At 40.4% G+C, this 19727-nt stretch overlaps 1 protein-coding gene and 1 pseudogene across 2 annotated transcripts in view; both read right to left on the bottom strand.

Moving 5' to 3' along the window:
• The window catches only part of LOC122689813 (zinc finger protein 345-like), a 123749-nt gene that overhangs the window by 90303 nt on the left and 13719 nt on the right, over positions 1-19727 (bottom strand). The gene's annotated exons all lie outside the window — the stretch shown is intronic.
• The window catches only part of LOC122692852, a 100966-nt pseudogene that overhangs the window by 69470 nt on the left and 11769 nt on the right, over positions 1-19727 (bottom strand).

A 19727-nucleotide genomic window follows, 5' to 3' on the forward strand; every position in this document is an offset into this window, starting at 1 on the left:
CCTTGTCCTCCTGCCCCCAATCCCTCCCAGCATCAGGGTCTTTTCCAATGAGTCAACTCTTTGCATCAGGTGGCCAAAGTATTGGAATTTCAGCTTCAGCATCAGTCCTTCCAATGAACACCCAGGACTGATCTCCTTTAGGACGGACTGGTCGGATCTCCTTGCAGTCCAAGGGACTCTCAAGAGTCTTCTCCAACACCACAGTTGAAATGCATCAATTTTTCGGCACTTAGCTTTCTTCACAGTCCAACTCTCACACCCATACATGACCACTGGAAAAACCACAGCCTTCACTAGACGGACCTCTGTTGGCAAAGGAAACTATCAGTAAGGTGAAAAGACAATCCTCAGAGAGGTAGAAAACAATAGCAACTGAAGCAACGGACAAAATATACAAGTAGCTCATGCGACTCAATAACAGAAAAACATACAACCCAATCAAAAAGTGGGGAAAGACCTAAGCAGACATTTTTCCAAAGAAGACTTACAGATGGCTAACAAACGCAGGAAAAGATGCTCAACCTCACTCATGACTAGAGAAATGCAAATCAAAACTACAAGCAGATATCACCTCACACCGGTCAGAATGGCCAGTGGGGGTGGAGCCTTGCTGCCTCTCACCCCACCCCTTTCCATTTGGGGCTCTGTTGGTCCTTCTGCCCAACTCTGCTTCCTTTCTCTGCTTTTCGCTGCCTTTAAATCTCTTTGATTTCCTCTGGAGCAGAGCTGCTTCCTGCCTGTTCTAAGTTAGTGTTTCTAACAACTTAAGGCAAAAGAGCAAGAATTTTGAGAGCCGCCTCGATGGGAAGCCGAGATATTTTCAGCAAGTTGAAAAAAGGCAAAATTCAACAGCTCTTTGTGCAAGTGTGGGAAGATGGGTGTCTCGTAAGTGCTGAAAAGTTGAATACAATCCCTCAGATGATCCGTTGGGAGGAAGCCTCAGTAATTGTAACCAGAGACCTGCTTACAACGAGCAGCTGGCTTTTCCCTTAGGAAGTGATTCCAGAAAGAAAGAGGGAGACCAGAATCCAGTGTCATCTATAACATAATCACAGAAATGATATGCCGTTACTCCTGCCACATTCTGCTGATACAAAGACTATTCTGGTAATTGTTGTCGCTGCTGGTGCTGCTGCTGCTGAAGAAACCGATTGCCCTCCTTCTAACAGAACTGAACAAGTTTCCAAGAAGCAGGACTTTTTATGCTAAAGCTGGACAGGAAACTAGCCCAGTGGGGTGCATTGAACACCTCAACTGCTCTGCCGTTCCCTTCCCAAGCACCTTCCCCTCTGCTGGCTTTCTTTCCTAACCTCCTTCTCCTCACCCAGTCCCTGAAAGGATATTCTGGAGAAGAGCAAACAAGACAGGGAAAAGAGAGTGCCACAGACAATTGGATCCCAAGAGAGTACACCTTTCTCCTTAAATGTGAGATTAGCAACTTCCCTGGTAGTCCAGTGGTTAAGACGCTGCGCTTCTTTCCACTGCAGATAATGTGCGTTCAATCCCTGTGGGGGGGACTTAAGATGTCAGAGTTGAAATTCAATCATTTCTTACAGAGAAAGCATTAATCAGTACAATATAACGGTAAATGTATGTCAAGTTAATAAATTACTTATTAAAGAAAACGTGCTTAGGAACTTCCCCAGTGGTCCAATGGTTAAGACCCCACCTTCCAATGCAGTGATTGCGGTTCCTTCCCTAGCAGGGGAACTAGGATCCCAAATGCTTTGGGCTATGAATAAAAACGAAATATGTTTCTGAAGTATCTGTGAGTGGGGACAAATTCTAAGTAGGGCATATTGATACTGATTTTCATGATTAAAGTATCAATAGCTCAAATCTCACGGTTCCCTGCTGGAACCTCTGGTTCTGAATATGACTTTGGTCACTAAGAACTAGGAGAACATTCTCTAGGGAGTTGGCACTAAGGTGTACCTGCTCTTGCAGACTACAGTGGAAATCATGGGGGAATTTCTGTGTAACAGACATTGAGTTGTAACAGCATACACAGGGAGTATTTGCCTCAAGATAATTCTTCAGAAGTTCTATGACATTTCAGGCAATGCGGTATGAAAATTTCACCTCCATAAAATGACAGATGGAGAAATTATCTCTCATTTTGAAAATCCTTCAAATTGAAAATCCTTCTCAAGTACTTTGGCTCCATTTTGCTACTCATAATCTAAAGGGAGGCACAGTTCAGTGGTCAACTAATTTTTGGTAGAAAGACGTCTCATGGAGACAAACTACACAAGCAAACACATGAAACTCCCTTCCTTTCTTAGACCTCAGTATTTCCTACTGCTTCCATGTGAATCCCTGTCTGTCTCCAGGGACCAAGGGGAATAGAACCTTCCTCAAACATTTCAATAGTCTCTTTGGAGATGATTGGCATAAACTTTTAAATATTGTTTTATCACTAGCAACTGAGCAATAAAGATTTTCACATAAAATCTCAGTTCCTCAAGCCTGTGTCACATCGAAGCTACAGGTGAAAAGATAATTGCAGTTCTGAGGAGACGTGAATCGCAGGATGACAAGCCCTTATCTAGGGGTCTGACTGCCTCCCTCCCTGTCACAGGGGCAGCTTGCCGTGACCAGAACCATGAACCCACTATCCGGGCAATGGGAGAATGTCGAGTGAGTAGTTTCTGTTTCAGCCTGAGGGCAAGAATCTGCAAGAAACAGGTGCTTTGGGGAGTCTGGGTTGCTGACTATACAGGAAAAAGAAAGTATTCTGACTCAAAGTAATCCAGGGCCAAAGCAACACAGGAAGGAGGAATAATTTAAAAAATTCAATGGAGCTATTAAAGAGAGATTAGGTGCTAACCAGAAGTCAGTTCCCAATGCCTCCTAATGTATCTTAGTGTAATTCTTTTTGAAAAATATTTATTTGGCTGTGCTGGATCTTACTTGTGGAATATGGGATCTAATTCCTTGATGAGGGATCAAACCTAGGCCTTCAACCCCAACCTCCCCCACCCGCCACCCACATTGGGAAGGAGGAATCTTAGTCACTGGGCCACCAAGGAAGTCACAGCGTAATTTTTGTGACAGCGATTGTTACTGTTGAATCCAAGCCATATGAAACCTGATGTTTAATGTAACTAGTGACTGGAATTGCATAGATAGATCTGAAATCATGGAGTACCTTACAGAAAACATGCAATTTTAGGGTTACTATACGTGTGCCAATAGCAGCTCCATGATTAATAAAAATAAATTAAAACTATGGGTTTGATCTGTCTTTAATAGAAACAGTGTATACAGTTGACAATTCTGTGCTTAGTCGATGAATCGTGTTGGACTCTTTGCAAAGCCATGCACTGTAGCCCGCCAGGCTCCTCTGTCCATGGAAGTCTCCAGGCAAGAATACTGTCTCTTTCTTCATTCAGTTCAGTTCAGACACTCAGTCATGTCTGACTCATTACAACCCCATGGACTGCAGCACGTCAGGCCTCCCTGTCCATCACCAACTCCCAAAGTCTATTCAAACTCAAGTCCATTGAGTTGTGATGCCATCCAAGCATCTCATCCTCTGTTGCCCCATATCCTCCCACCCTCAATCTTTCCCAGCAGCTGGGTCTTCTTAAATAAATCAGTTCTTTCCATTATGGGGTCAAAGTATTGGAGTTTCAACTTCAACATCAGTCCTTCCAATATTTAGGGGTGATTTCCTTTAGGATGGACTGGTTGAATCTCCTTGTAGTCTCCTTGTAGAATCTCTCAAGAGTCTTCTCCAACACCACAGTTCAAAAGCATCAATTCTTCGGGGCTCAGCTTTCTTCATAGTCCAACTCTCACATCCATACATGACTACTGGATAAACCATAGTCGTGACTAGACATAGCTTTGTTGGCAAAGTAACGTCTCTGCTTTTTAATATACTGTCTAGGTTGGTCATAACTATTCTTCCCAGGAGTAAGCATCTTTCAATTTCATGGCTGCAGTCACCATCTGCACTGATTTTGGAGCCCCCCAAATTAAATCCTGCCACTGTTTCCACTCTTTTCCCATCTATTTGCCATGAAGTGATGGGACCAGATGCCATGATCTTAGTTTTCTGAAGGCTGGGCTTTAAGCCAAATTTTTGACTCTCTTCTTTCACTTTTATCAAGAAGCTCTTTAGTTCCTCTCCGTTTTCTGCCATAAGGGTGGTGTCGTCTGCATAGCTGAGGTTATTTTATTTCACCCATCAATGTTGATTCCAGCTTGTACTTCTCCCAGCCCAGCATTTCTCAGTATGTACTCTGCATATAAGTTCAATAAGCAGGGTGACAACATACACACCTGACGTACTCCTTCCCCTATTTGGAACCAGTCTGTTGTTCCCTGTGGAGCTCTAACTGTTGCTTCCTGACCTCTATACAGATTTGTCAAGAGGCAGGTCAGGTGATCCGGTATTCCCATCTTTCTAAGAATTTTCCACAGTTTCTTGTGAAGGTTACTGTTGGTTGTGGGTTAACACTTCATTCATTACAACCAACTGAAACACTAAAAACCATTCACTTCTACTAATAGCCTTGTATAAATTTCACACATAGTTGACATAAAACTTTTAATAATCCACGATATGATCCATGATTAAATACATTTCAAAAGTACAGAGAAAGATATCATTTTTCTGATTTTTATGGTGTACAAACAAAGCCTAGGAAACAATTAGTAAACCTGATACACAGTACTTGTCTGCCTTTTCCAGGAAGGGTTTCCAATACATTTCTAGGTTATCCCAGAAGCTGTCTTTATTGCAACACTGTCAAGTAATATTCATGACTTGTGCTGAAAGGTACATCAGTATTGTAGTGAACTGAAATGGTGTTCCTCTTTCAAATCAATTGATAGACCTATTGAAAATTTATAACCAACTTCTGTCTTCCTTTAATACTTGAAGACATTCCATGATCACTTACATCATGGCAACCTCCCGATATTTCACATCAATGACAAACACCTCCATTTAGATGTTCATTGTCCATTTTACATTATGGTATCCTTCATCTTCTATTGGAGAATAGATAGAAATGGTTGCAACACAATATGAAAAGGCTAATCTTTCAAGCATAAACCATCCAAAACCTATGTTTGCATACACACTATAGAAGTGAAGCATAGTATGGATTATTTGAGCATTGAATTACATTCACTTCTAATAATCTCAAATCACATCATTATAAACAAGCATACATTGCTAATAATTCTAACTTTCTAAACGTCAATCTTCATCTCATGATCCATGCTAATATATCCATTTTCTGTGAGTTTTAACTATGGAGTACTCTCTATAGTAATTCTCCTTCAGAGAAACTTCAGAAAAGAGGATTGATGAAATATTTTCTAATATGCAGTATCTTATGTTTCTTTACATTAGAATTTTGATTAAATACATTTCTACATATTTGTTACATCATTTTCGTAGGTTTCTTGTGTAAACTCCCAAGTTTTCTGATGCATGCTTATGGCAAACCTTTCATCACTTCTTCCATTCCTAGTTTTCTTCCCCAGTGTGTGTTCTCAGCTCTTTAGTGAGATGACAACTATGACTAAAGCCTTTGCCACAATCTTCATGCTTTTAAGGTTTCTCTCCAGTATGCACTCGCATATGTGTAGTGAGAATTGATTTCTGATTAAAGGCTTTGTCACATTCTGTACATTTATAAGGTCTCTCCAGTATGAACTCGCAGATGATTAGTCAGAATTGATTTGTGATTGAAGGCTTTGCCACATTCTATACACTTATACAGTCTCTCTCCAGTGTGAACTCGCAGAAGTATTGTAAGATTGAATTTCTGATTAAAGGCTTTGCCACATCCTGTACATTTATAAGGTTTCTCTCCAGTATGAACTCACAGATGTTTAGTGTGTTTCGGTTTGTCATTAAAGCCTTTGCCACATTCTATACACTTATACGGTCTCTCCCCAGTATGAATTCGCTGATGTCTAGTAAGAGCAGAACTGTTCATGAAGGTCTTCCCACATTCTGTACACTTATAACGCTTCTCCCCCATATGAATTCGGTGATGTTTACTAACTTGAACTCGCAATAAAGGCTTTTCCACATTCTGAACATTTATAACATTTCTTTCCAGTGTGAGTAAGCTGATGTTGAGTAAGAAGTGAGTGACGGACAAATGTTTTGTCACATTCTGTATGTTTGAAAGATGTCCTTCCTGCATGAATTTTCCTACATCTACTTAGATTGGATGAGGTATTAAAGAATTTCCTATGTATCTTACATTGGTGTCCTTTCTGTGGATTTTGAATAGTTTGCTGTTGTACAAGTTCTGAAGACTGATTAGAAGCTTTACCGTATTCACTACAATTATAAGTCTTCTCTCCGGTGTGAATATCTTTAGAGAAAGAACTGACATCTGATAAGAGATATTTCTGCATTTATTACTTTTAGAATCCCTGTGTGAAGATTCGGGTCCCTGATGTTTCATAAGGTTTGAGTCTCCTTCAACCTTATACCCAGTTTGATTGCTTGAATACCTTCTCAATCCACCATAAATACCCTTATAATTACTGGGGCTGGAACTCTTACTTAAGGCCTGAATAATTTTATTACACGTGGAAAGCTGTTCCGTATTAGCTATATCATGACGTACATTGAACAATGGCGGTTGGACTACATCTCTTCCATTATCATCAACACTATATATCGTGGAATGGAGGAAATATCTTTTGCTGGAAGAATAATGACTTCCTGCTCACAGATCGCTCAAATTGAGTATATGGTGAGTTTTGTCCCTCATTTTTACATTTCAGGTGTTCAGACATGCTTGAACCTATGTTTAAATGAGGGCTACGTTCAGAATTGTTTGAGTGAGTATTTGCAGTAGAGATTAAATCACCTTCCAAATATACCACGTTTCCTTTCAGAGAACATGTATGTTTCTCAAGCTGAGGTGAATCTTTTCTTAAGAACTTACATTTCTCAGCAGATATTGAAGACTGAAATTGGTGTTTTCCACAATGTGACACATGTTGCTCATTTCTTTTGCACTAATGTTTGCCTCATGTGTCACTGTCTCAATTTCTTTATGTCCATATAAACATGTCTGTCTTTCATATGCCCTCATATATTCCCAGTGTTTTATTTTTTTTTTTCCCAGTGTTTTATTAAATTGAAATTTCTGAGGTGAAATCTTTCATATATTCCTAGGTTTGCTTTTGGATACAAATCTTTTATCCTTGGTTTCTCTGGCATCAAATCACAGGTGTCTTGTGGAGACACACCTGAAAGATAGAAAATAATAAGTAATCTTACCTGCTCTTCCCAGGGAATATCCTTAAAGATTTAGAGAAAACTGATGAAACTTTCATTAGTTCAAAAATGAAATAGAGAAGGGAGGATAAACATGCCAGAGGATTAGGAGGACATGGACTTCTTCTCTCTCCACAAAGGCATCAAGAATACATCAGAAATGGAACACTTCTCACAGAGCCCAGCTGGACACTAGCAGAGGCCCTTGGAAATCTACAAGGACAGATACATTCCTGCTGAGCCAGGTAGGACGAGAGAAAGAAGAAGGAAAAGGAAGGGGAGAGGACGTGGGATGGGGCCTGCAGCCCTGGGGGGACATGAAAGTGAGGAGCGGTCTCCACATCCGGGGAAGCCCCTCGTCGGGGACCTCAGCTTGGACAGGAGGAGAGCCTCATTCTCTGTGGGAGAGAACATGGCAACCCGCGTGTGGCAGCAGGACAGAGTTAGACCTGCACACGGGGGCCTGACCCCGGCCCTGCCCACCCAGCCTGAGAGGCACGTCCACCGCTGCAGACAAGGGCTGGGCGCTGAAATGTGGGGTTCGGACAGCATACCCAGGCAGAGGACTGCAGTTGGCAGTGAGGAGACATCCTGAGGGGACGGGAGTGAGGGACGGGGCTCTATAAATGGGATGCTTGTGGAGGAATCCTGAACCATCACAGAGCAGAGCACAAACATCTGGACCAATCTCACGCACCAAGCTGCAGGCACCAGAAGGATGACTAACGAGGTGCCCGTAGCCTTCAAAACAGAGACTACAAGCAGAAAACTGGACAAAATGAGATGGCAAAGAAATGTGTGACAGAGGGAGAAGTGTGCTGAGAACCTACAGGAACCACTAAATGAAGAGGAGACAGGCAATCTAATGATTACTTCTTGCTTTTAGTCATCTGAAGTGGAGACACCAAGCATTTTCACAAATCCTAGCTGCCTAATAATTGTTTCGCCCACTTCTTGTCAAACATGTTTCCAAGAATGTTCTATTAGATGCTTCAATGTAAAAATAATTAAAGATATTGACAGAGAACTATTCATAAAGTGAAGGACACTTTATGGAATAAAGGACACATTATTATAGGAAAATATCTGAAGAAGCTCATTATACATACGATAAACTTAATAATTTCTTGAGAAACTAAATGAGAGACTTTGAAAATATGCTTGAAACACTGGGAATTCTACTCATTGCTCTGTGGAGACCTATATGGGAAGGAAATCAATAGAATGGGAAAGACTAGAGATCTCTTTGAGAAAATTAAAGATACCAGAGGAATATTTCATGCAAAGATGGGCACAATAAAGGACAGAAACGGTATGGGCCTTACAGAAGCAGAAGATCTTAACAAAAGGTGTCAGGACTATGTGGAAGACCTCTACAAAATATTTTAATGACCATGATAACCAGGATGGCGTGATCACTCACCTAGACACAGACATCCTGGAGTCTGAAATCAAGTGGGTCTAAAGAAGCATCATTACCAGCAGAGCTAGTGGACGTGATGGAATTCCAGCTGAGCTATTTCAAATTGTAAAGTTGATGCTGTGAAAGTGCTGCACTCAATATGCCAGCAAATTTGGAAAACTCAATAGTGGCCACAGGACTGTGAAACATTAGTTTTCATTCTAATTTCAAAGAAAGACAATGTCAAAAAATGTTAAAAAGACCACATAATTGCACTGATGTCACACACTAGCAAAGGCAGGCTCAAAATTCTCCAACTGAGGCTTCAACAGAATGTGTACGGAGAAATTCTAGATCCTCAAGCTGGATTTAGTGAAGGCAGAGGAACCAGTGATCAAATTGCCAACACCCCTTCGATCACTGAAAAAGCAACAGAGTTCCAGAAAAAATCTGCTTTGGCTTTATTGACTATGCCAATGCCTTTTACTGTGGGGATCACAACAAACTGGAAAATTCTGAAAGAGATGGCGATGCCAGACCACCTTACCCTCCTCCTGAAAAATCTCTATGCAGGTCAAGAATCAGTTAGAACCAGACGTGGAACAACAGACTGGTTCCAAATTGGGAAAGGAGTATGTCATGACTGTATATTGTCACTCTGCTTATTTAACTTATATGCAGAGCACATGTTGCATGAGCCCTGGGTGGATCCCTGGGTTGGGACGATTCCCTGGAGAAGGGAAAGGCTACCCACTCCAGGATTCTGGCCTAGAGAATTCCATGGATGGCATAGTCTGTGGGGTCGCAAAGAGTTGGACACGACTGAGCAGCATTCAGTTTCACTTTTCATCATGCTAAATGGTGGGCTGGAAGAAGCACAAGCTGGAATCAAGATACAGGGAAAAACTTCAACAACGTCAGATATACAGATGGCACTATGCTCATGGCAGAAAGCAAAGAGAAACTGAGGAGTCTTCTGATGAACCTGAAAGAGGAGAGTGAAAAGCTGGCTTCAGACTCAACATTCAAAAAACCAAGATCATGGCATCCAGTCCCATCACTTTATGGAAAATAGTTGAGGAAACTATGGAAACACTGACAGACTTTATTTTTCGGGGCTCCAAAAATACTGCAGATGTTGACTTCAGCCATGAAATTACAAGATACTTGCTCCGTGTGAGAGAGTCATTTCCTAAGTAGGTTGATAAGTCTAGGGATCCCCAAGGAGAGAGAGTTCTGGAATACTCAAGGAGGAAGGAAGGACAAACTTTTTACTTTTTTTCCTCTACATTCCTTAGGATTATATAACAATAGTATATCCTGCCTGAGCACAGTCTCTGCATTAAACCTTCTGGCTAATTCTGATCTTAAAATGTAAATTATGGGAGTAGGTCTGGTGAGGACTTTACAAGCTCCAGACATTCTTTGGATTCACTGGAGAGTATGTAACTCCATTGCTAACACTAGCAACGGGGTACTCTTTCTGCCCCCTTCTGATGTCTATGTCAGAAGCTTTCTCTATCTCCTTTATACTTTAATAAAACTTTATTACACAAAAGCTCTGAGTGATCCAGCCCTGTCTCTGGCCCCGGATTGAATTTTTCTTCTCCAGAGGTCAAGAACCCCGGCGACTTTGCATGATTCATCAACAGCCTTTCACTTGGGAGGAAAAGTATGAGCAACCTAGACAGCATATTAAAAAGCAGAGACGTTACTTTGCCGAAAAATGTCTGTCTAGTCAAAGCTATGGTTTTTCCACTAGTCATGTATGGATGTGAGAGTTGGACCATAAAGAGAGCTGAGTCCTGAAAACCTGATGCTTTTGAACTGAGGTTTTAGAGAAGAGTCTGAATCACTTGGACTGCAAGGAGATCACACCACTACCTCCCAAAGGAAATCAGTCCTCAATATTCATTGCAAGGACTGATGCTGAAGCTGAGGCTCTAATAATTAGGCCACCTCAGGCAAAGAACTGACTCACCAGAAAAGACCCTGATGCCGAGGGAAATTGAGAGGAGGAGAAGGGAACAACAGAGGATGAGATTGCTGTATGCATCACGGACTTGACGGACATGAGTTTGACCAGGCTCCAGGTATTGGTGATGGAGAGAGAAGCCTGGTGTGCTGCATCAATGGGGTTGCAAAGAATGGGACACGACTGAGAGACTGAATGAACTGGCTGATGGGTATAACTGATTCTTCTTGGTGTACAGTAGTACAAAATTATAAAACAGCTGTATTCCAATTAGAACTTTTAAAAAAGATTTCTTTATATAATCTAGAAATTCTTATAGTTGGAATCAACCATTAATAATATGGGTGGAAAATGTGCTAAGGTTTTATGCCAATTTATTTTAAAATCCGATGAGGTAATTGAGTATATTAACATAGTCAGCATTTCAGAATGGGGCCAATGCACGTAAGATATTTAATATAACATCATATAAGGAAAAGAGAAACTTTGAAGTAAACCTGAGATGGGCATTCTTTGATTTTCAGCAGGTGTTGCTTTCTGCAGTGAAAAAAAAATTACTTGAATTTGAGATTTATTTAGAAGGTCCTATATCTAGCTCCCAGTGGATAGGAAGTTATAAATCAGAAAACAAAAACCTGTCCCTAGTATTCCTAGGAGTTTAGCAGTTTGTCTACGACTTCACTCACACATTTTTGTCTAGAGGTAGAAACTTTAAAAGGACTGTCATACAGTTACTCATAAATGGCACAGTTTTCCTAGGATCCCCAAGAAATGGAAGAGCAACCAATGAATGCAGTTTGTGACAAGCCAAGAGGAGACTTTTAGCTCACACTGTGATGGAAAAAAGGAATCACTGGAGATCAAGTCATGAATGATTTCAGAGACAGAATGGGGAAGGTGATCCATTTCTTTGACAGTAGCAGAAATAAATCTAGGTTTTCCCAAATCATTTCCACTGAGGCACATCTTCCTAAACCACGTGACAAAGGCTGACTTCCTCACTGCTCCTTGGACCTCTCATCTGACTCATCATCTCCATCCGCTCACACCTACCTGGGTGTATGGCTGCTGTCTCCACTCTCCTTATACTCCTGGGATTGTTCAGTTGCTCCAGAAAGGTGACCGGATTCAGCCCAGAGACTACAAGTCCTGTTCATCAGAGAAAGGAATGTTTGTGTTCTTAGAGATTCATCCGTGCCCAAACCTATATGTATTCAGGTGAGACGAGAATGCATGGGAGAATGTTAATACAGCCGGGAAAATGATTTCCCCAAATACTTTATTCAAAGCACCTCTAGAATACTAATAAATACATAACAATCAAATCCTGAGATTTTGGTCACCTGCTGCTAAGGCAAAAGTAAGTGTCTAAATGTGAAAATAACAGAGCGTGCAACTATTTAATCCCACAGAACGTATACAATTACCACTCACCTAGAACGAAGCACGCAGAGTACATCAGGAAAGAAAAAGCTGACCAGCATAGCAAACCATCATGAAGCCTTCCTGTCTAAATTCACAGATACTCACTTCGCCCTAGAGAGCAGAGATCTGAAACCACTCTGGGAAGCAGACAATTTCAGAAGACATTCTAGAAATGAAGGAACCAAAACCTCGTGGGTAGGTAAGCGATTCTGGAAGGCAGTTGTCCTCACCCAAGGAGGCCAGGTTCCTGTAGTTCTCTAACATCACGTCCCTGTACAAGTCCCGCTGACCGAGGTCCAGGCATTCCCACTCCTCTTGAGTGAAGTCTATGGCCACATCCCGGAACGTCAGCCGTCCCTGGAATACAAAGTACAGATGCCATGGGGCCGTGGGAAGACTTCCTTATGTGACCCAAGATGGAAACAGTAAGTTCAGAGACCTGGTTTTCCTTTACGAGAGTGCCTGCTATTACACAAGAATATAATTTTTACACAGTAGTATCTTCACCATATTTTTAACCCCAGAAAAAGAGGATGACTTATGACCCATAAACTACTACAGAAAATATTATGACTAGGAAGAAGAATTATAAAATAATCAAGAATTATAAAATAAATGTTGGCATACTTATTTTTGACTGTTGTACTCATGTGACACAGGATAAATTGTCTATCAAAAAAAAAAAAAAAACCTGGAAATATTTTTTAAAAACACATTCCATTCCAAACATTCTGGAGTGGGACCAATGTGCCACATTTTTAACAAGCTTATTTCAACTACTAATGCTGAAAATTCTGCTCCATGAATGACCATTTTGAAGAGCTCTTAGGTAGAATAGTAAGGAAAGAATTCATACTTAACTTTGAACTTTAAGTGTTCTACAGATTTTACAGGTCCCATAGTAGTAACCTTGGTAGCAAGAATCATTTTAACTATTTAGCATCTACTATATATGCAGGTCAGGAAGCAACCGTTAGAACTGGACATGGAACAACAGATTGGTTCCAAATAGGAAAAGGACTACAATATATAGTCAAGGCTGTATATTGTCACCCTGTTTATTTAACTTATATTCATAATACATCATGAGAAATGCTGGGCTGGGAGAAGCACAAGCTGGATCAAGATTGCTGGGAGAAATAAAACAATCTCGGATATGCAGATGACACCACCCTTATGGCAGAAAGTGAAGAGGATCTAAAAAGCCTCTTGATGAAAGTGAAAGAGGAGAGTGAAAAAGTTGGCTTAAAGCTCAACATTCAGAAACCTAAGATCATGGCATCTGGTCCCATTACTTCATGGGAAATAGATGGGGAAACAGTGGAAACAGTGTCAGACTTTATTTTTTTCAGCTCCAAAATCACTGCAGATGGTGATCGAAGTCATGAAATTAAAAGATGCTTACTCCTTGGAAGGAAAGTTATGACCAACCTAGATAGCATATTAAAAAGCAGAGACATTACTTTGCCAACAAAGGTCTGTCTGGTCAAGGCTATGGTTTTTCCAGTGGTCATTTATGGATGTGAGAGTTGGACTGTGAAGAAAGGTGAGTGCCGAAAAATTAATGCTTTTGAACTGTGCTGTTGGAGAAGATGCGTGAGAGTCCCTTGGACTGCAAGGACATCCAACCAGTCCATCCTAAAGGAGATCAGTCCTGGGTGTTCATTGGAAGGACTGATGCTGAAGCTGAAACTCCAATACTTTGGCCACCTCATTCGAAGAGTTGATTCACTGGAAATGACCCTGATGCTGGGAGGGATTGGGGGCAGGAGGAGAAGGGGACGACAGAAGATGAGAAGCTGGATGGCATCACCCACTCCCGATGGACCTGAGTTTGAATAAACTCCGGGAGTTGGTGATGGACAGGGAGGCCTGGAGTGCTGGGATTCAAGGTGTTGCAAAGAGTCAGACTCCACTGAGCGACTGAACTGAACTACCTTTCTGACAGTTTTTCAGAGTCTTCAGTGTGCAAGAGAAATAATTTAAAATCAATAATGTTGCTCTTGCACCCTTTAGAAGATATTTTAACAAACAATTTTTAAAATGGCAGAGCTGAAATTTTACATTAGTTTATGGACTCTAGACTGTCATAAAACACAGACAAATATACAAAGACAACTCTACTGAAAGTTTACAGAAATTTCTCTATTCCTACATAGTACTAAAAGCAAGAAAATTGTTAGTCACCCAGTCATGCCCTATTCTTTGAAACCTCAGGGACTGCAGCTTGCCAGGCTCCTCAGTCCAAGGGAATCTCCAGGCAAGAATACTGGAATGGGTGGTCATTCCCTTCTCCAGGGAACCTTTTAGAAGACAGGAAAAAAAAAAAAAAGAATTTCATAGCATGGGAATCTCACAGAAGCACAGGAGCCATGAACACCTGAGGTCATGGTGTAAGAGGTACATGGGAAAATGTATTATCACTGCCAGGTATTTTGACAACATTATGAAAAGCATGATCTCAATCTACTATGAAAAATATTCATTTTATGCTCTTCCACTGCATATATTGCTCCCAAGATCTGTAACCTAATAGCATATGTCATAGTAAGTTTTTCTTCTTGAAGCAGGAGAATCTCTGGTACTTTTTTGATTTCTGAAATTTTTTTCAGAAATTCTGGACCGCTGAGTTCATTCTATTTATAAGGGCATTGTTTTTACTCCTGTTCTACAGAACTGAATTGCATCTCCACCTAAACTCATCACGGCATTTCTCTACTTCCCTGGGACCCCAACACGAACCACATTCCAATGGGAATCTCAGATACCAGTGAATTCCCGTGTTCATTTCTCACAAAGGGAAGTCATTAATTCTTCTTGAGAATTCATCATGCTCTACAGAAAGCCAGAATAGAATGAGGAAAAGGCTGTGGGACACAAGGGAGAAGCAGCCTAAGAGCCGGTCTTCACCATTATAAGAAATAAAGGAAAAAAGAAGATGTTGACAACAACAAACCCCCCAAGGGAGAAAAATTAGAATCAGAGAGTAAAGATGTGCAGCTTCTCAGCCCAGCCCTTTCAGGAGGAAACGCAGACACAGCCCCCGACCCGGGACAGGACGTTTACCTGAGAAGCTGCCATCTCCTCGTCTTCTTCCTCCTGCTCTGCGTCTTCTTTGGGCATATTATGTCCCAAACTCACATACAGGCTGAGAAAATACCTTTAAAAGCATCCACACAGTTCTTTCACCTTCAGCTGCTGCTGTGGAAAAGAAGAGAACGTCTTCTTTCTCTCTCCCTTTTCTGAGCTCTTTTCTGGCTTCCTCGGTCCCAGAGCTGTAGTGGGTAATCAAGATCAAGCTGATATGCTAATCACATCCTGGGCTTGGTGCTCTCTTTCCCCAGAATCTTTCCAGACCACCCCGAGAGTTCTCTTTCTTTTCGCATTAGAGAGACCAAGCCCCAAAACCATTCACAAGAGACAAGGGACCCAACTTCTGGGCTACCTGACGCTGCCTCTGAGGGTCTTTGAAACAAGGCAGCAGGAAGACCCGCTTCCAGGAGCCCTGAGCTTGAGCCCTCAGCTCTGCCTGCCCCAGAGCTCCGAAGCAAGTGTTGAGAGCGGGATCTTCTAGAAACAAAGAACTTCAGCCTGATTCCAGGGGAGGGGCTCTTTCTCGGATGGGTGTGGCCCTGCAAGGCCTGTGCCCTTGGCGGAGGTGAGGGGAGGGGTGAGTATTTAGTGGGAATCACCTGGGGACCCTGGGTTCCTGCAAGGCTTTGCCCTCAGGATTCTAGGAAAGATGGCCTGAGTCCTTAGTTTTGGTTTGTTTGTTACTCCCCTCTGTAACCTGGGACACAGGTTTGCACAAAATGATTTGCACTCTGACCACCTCTCTTCAGGTGGCAGGTCTGCTACAGCAAAACCAGGAGCCTGGAGGTGTTTCCATCACAATTTCTTTGAGAATAAACCAGGGGCAGCAGTGGACGTTGGGTTAACAGTGTGTATGTGCAGGGACAGATGCATTTGAAAATGAAGCCCTAAAGTCTATCCGGTGACCAACCAAGGAAACAATGATGGGTGTTAAGACATAAGTGAACTTACCCATAAATTAACACATGAAACAGATTCTCTGGTGGCTCAGAGAGTAAAGAGTCTGCCTGCATGTGGGAGACCCGAGTTTGATCCCTGGGTCTGGAAGATCCCCTGGAGAAGAAAATGGCAACCCTCTCCAGGATTCTTGCCTGGAAAATCCCATGTAGCCTGGCGGGCTACAGTCCATGGGGTTGCAAGGAATCAGACATGGGCTCAGCGACTTCACCTTCACTTTCTTCACCAACAGAAAAATGTTGCTGCTCTACTTCATGTTTGTATTTCCAGGTTTTATGAATCATTCGCTACAATTTCTTCTCTGTTCTTTACGGACAGTTCTGTTTTCTGACGTCTTTAAAGGATAATTGACTAATGAAAAATTAAAGATAGGAGCATATCCATTTTTCTAGTAGTATATATTCTAAAAAATAATCACTGTGCATGCACCAGTACGACTATCTTAGATGATTTAGTTTCACAGCAGAATTGAGACTAAGGTACAGAGATGTCCCATATACCTTTTGTTCCCTCACGAGGACAATCTCCCTACTTATGTCCCCACCAGTGTGTACATTTGTTACCACTGATGAATATACATAGACATAAAACGAAGTTTCTAGTTTCACCCTATGTTTCTCTTCTAGGGGTGTTCACTCTAGGGCTGGGCAAATGTATGTGTCCATTACAAAACCTGTGTCCATTACAACAGTTTAACACAATCATTTCATGATCCTGAACTCAGGGTAGTCATAGCCCCTCCTTTGCCACAAAGAGCAACCACTGACCATTTTAATCTTTACAAAATTTCCGAATGAATTCTCAGGTGGCTCCAGGTAAAGAATCCACCTGCCAATGCAGGTGACTTGAGTGATGGGTTCAATCCTTGGATAAGGATCCCCTGAAAGATCCCCTGAAAGAAGAAATGGCCACCCACTCCAGTGTTCTTTCCTGGGAAATGTCACGAACAGAGGAACCTGGCAGGCTACAGTACATTGGGTCCCACTCAGACACAGTGGAACACATAAGAACATTCACCTACACCAAAATGCCATGTTGTAAAAATCCTACTTCTTGTGGCATTTTCAGATGGACTTCCTTCACTTAGTAAAATGCATGGAATTATTGTCTATGTATTTTATACCTTGAAAGCTTAATATAAAAAAGCTTAATATCTATGTCTGCAGCTCTAGTCCTGCTCATTAAAGAGTATGTATCATCAATAACATTTTCTAGATTCCATATGTACATATGTCAAAACTTTTTTTCACAAATATAGAGATTAGACCTGTCGACACAGCGGGAGAATGAGGGGGGGCCCAGTTGAGAGAATAGCCTTGACATTTATTCACCACAATGTGTAAAACAGGTAGCAGGTGGGAAGCTGCTCCATAGCACAGAGAGCTCAGCGCGGGGCTCCGTGATGGCTAGAGGGGGGAGACGGAGATCGTGGGAGGGAGGTTCGAGAGAGTAAAGTTTGTTCTGGATAAGGAAGATGAAAATGTTCCTGTGTATTTCCTCTTATTTAATTTTTTGTGTGCAGTTAGAGTGTATAATGTGTTTGTTTAATTATGTCTTGTGTTTGTGGATTATAAGGAATGTTTGTAATCTGTTTAATAGAGAATGAATGTAAAAATTGTTTGAACTACTTAGAAATATAGGCAGAGCCATTGACTGCTTTTATAGAACTAGGTGTTCTCATTATCGCGAAGTAAGTTGATAGGTGGGTTATAACATGTTGTGTAGTTTTACCTTAGAGAGGTGTTGCCCCTAGAAAAGAAGAATTTGTATTGATCGAGACATGTAAGAAGGGAGAGGTAGAAAGTTCAGGACAATGAGTTACATTTATTTGCCATAAAATTTTCTTTCATTTGTCATAAACCTTTTTAATATTTTTGTATTCATCATTTTATTTGCCATTTCTTATATCTTTCTATTAAAAGCATATATTTTACTTTTCTTTAGCAACTATGAAGTGTCTTGTATGTTAGTATTTTATAGATTGTTAAATATGTTTATTAAATCATATTATATTACATACATAAATATATATTTATATTTATGTTTATTAATAGCTTAAAATCTTTTTAGTTTTTCTCTAAGAAAAACTTTTTGTGAGAGGAAGTTAATGTTCAGTAATTAATGTTTTAAAATCTTATTCATTTGGAAATGACCTAGTTGTTTAATAAACTTTTATTATTTAGTTTAGTATAACTCTAGAAACTTAAGTTACTCCAATCTTAAGCGATTGTTTTAGATTATAATAATAGCTTATTCTATTAAAAATATAATTATTTTTAATAAAGCTTATCTAAAAGTTTTCATCTCATTTATATATTTGTATATATATATATATATATATATATATAAAGAGTTACCTTTTTGTTGACAAATTTAGCTTACCTTAAACCAAGGCATAATAAAAGTATCATATAATGTTATTGACTTAAGACATGTCTTAATTAGATTAACAAATAATTATATTTAAATTATATTTATATTTAAATAAACATATTTAATATTGAATATTTTTCAGTTCATGTGAAGCTGAATTTAAATAGAGCTTATTAACATCATATTATCCAAAAACAAAGACATATATTGAAACATAGATAATTTTAGATAGATAGGCATAGTTCTCCGTTTGAAATTTAAAATATCTTTCTTTTTTTATTTATTTATTTTGAGTTCCATCAATTTGTTAATGGCTGGAGTCCTAGATAGAGTGGGCTATGTATCCAAGGACATGATAAGAGTTAACTTAAGGCTTTTTCTTAGGTCTATTTTTGTTTCTCAGGCAGAACTGGAGCTCTAAAAAAGTATTTTAACAAGTTAACCTTTTCCTAACTGCACGTGCAAGAAGAACCAGTTTTGCAATTTCAAAAAAGATTTTATTTTAATCAGCTTTCTCCAGAGTCTAAAGAACATCATGGCCATTCAGTGTCAAAAATATCATTTCTCCTTTTTGTAGCTATAGTATATTATTAATGATATATACATGAGGGAATTGCTGTCACATAGGAAGTAAAGCCTTGGCTACAAAATTTTGACAAATACTAGGACTGTTATGGAGAAGGCAATGGCACCCTATTTCAGTACTCTTGCCTGGAGAATCCCAAGGATGGGGGAGCCTGGTGGGCTGACATCTACGGGGTCGCATAGAGTCTGACACAACCGAAGTGACTTAGCAGCAGCAGTAGCAGGACTGTTAAGCATACCTTGAGGTAACAGAGTCTACTGAAATCTTTTATGAGGCCCGATATGATTAGGATAAGGGAGAGAGAAAGTGAATCTCTCCCGGTCTAAAGGGTGTAAAGGTATACTAAAAAAGCAATCTTGTGAATCAGTAATAATAATGTGCCATTTGTTCCTCACCTGGAGCACCAAAAAAAAGAAAAAAAGATAATGTGCCAGTTTTGAGGAATAGTAATAGGTGATGGAATCTCTGGTTGTAATGCACACATAGGTTTCATAAAAGAATTAACTTTTCTAAAGTATGTTAAGAGACACCATTTGTTAGATTTCCTTTTTATAACAAAAATAGGAGAGTTCCAAGAAGGGCAAGATTCCTCAATATGTTTCAATTTTAATTGTGTGTTTATAAGTTCTTTAGTAGCTTGTAATTTTTC

The sequence above is a fragment of the Cervus elaphus genome, chromosome 4 (assembly GCF_910594005.1).
Source record: "Cervus elaphus chromosome 4, mCerEla1.1, whole genome shotgun sequence".
Classification (NCBI taxonomy): domain Eukaryota; kingdom Metazoa; phylum Chordata; class Mammalia; order Artiodactyla; family Cervidae; genus Cervus; species Cervus elaphus.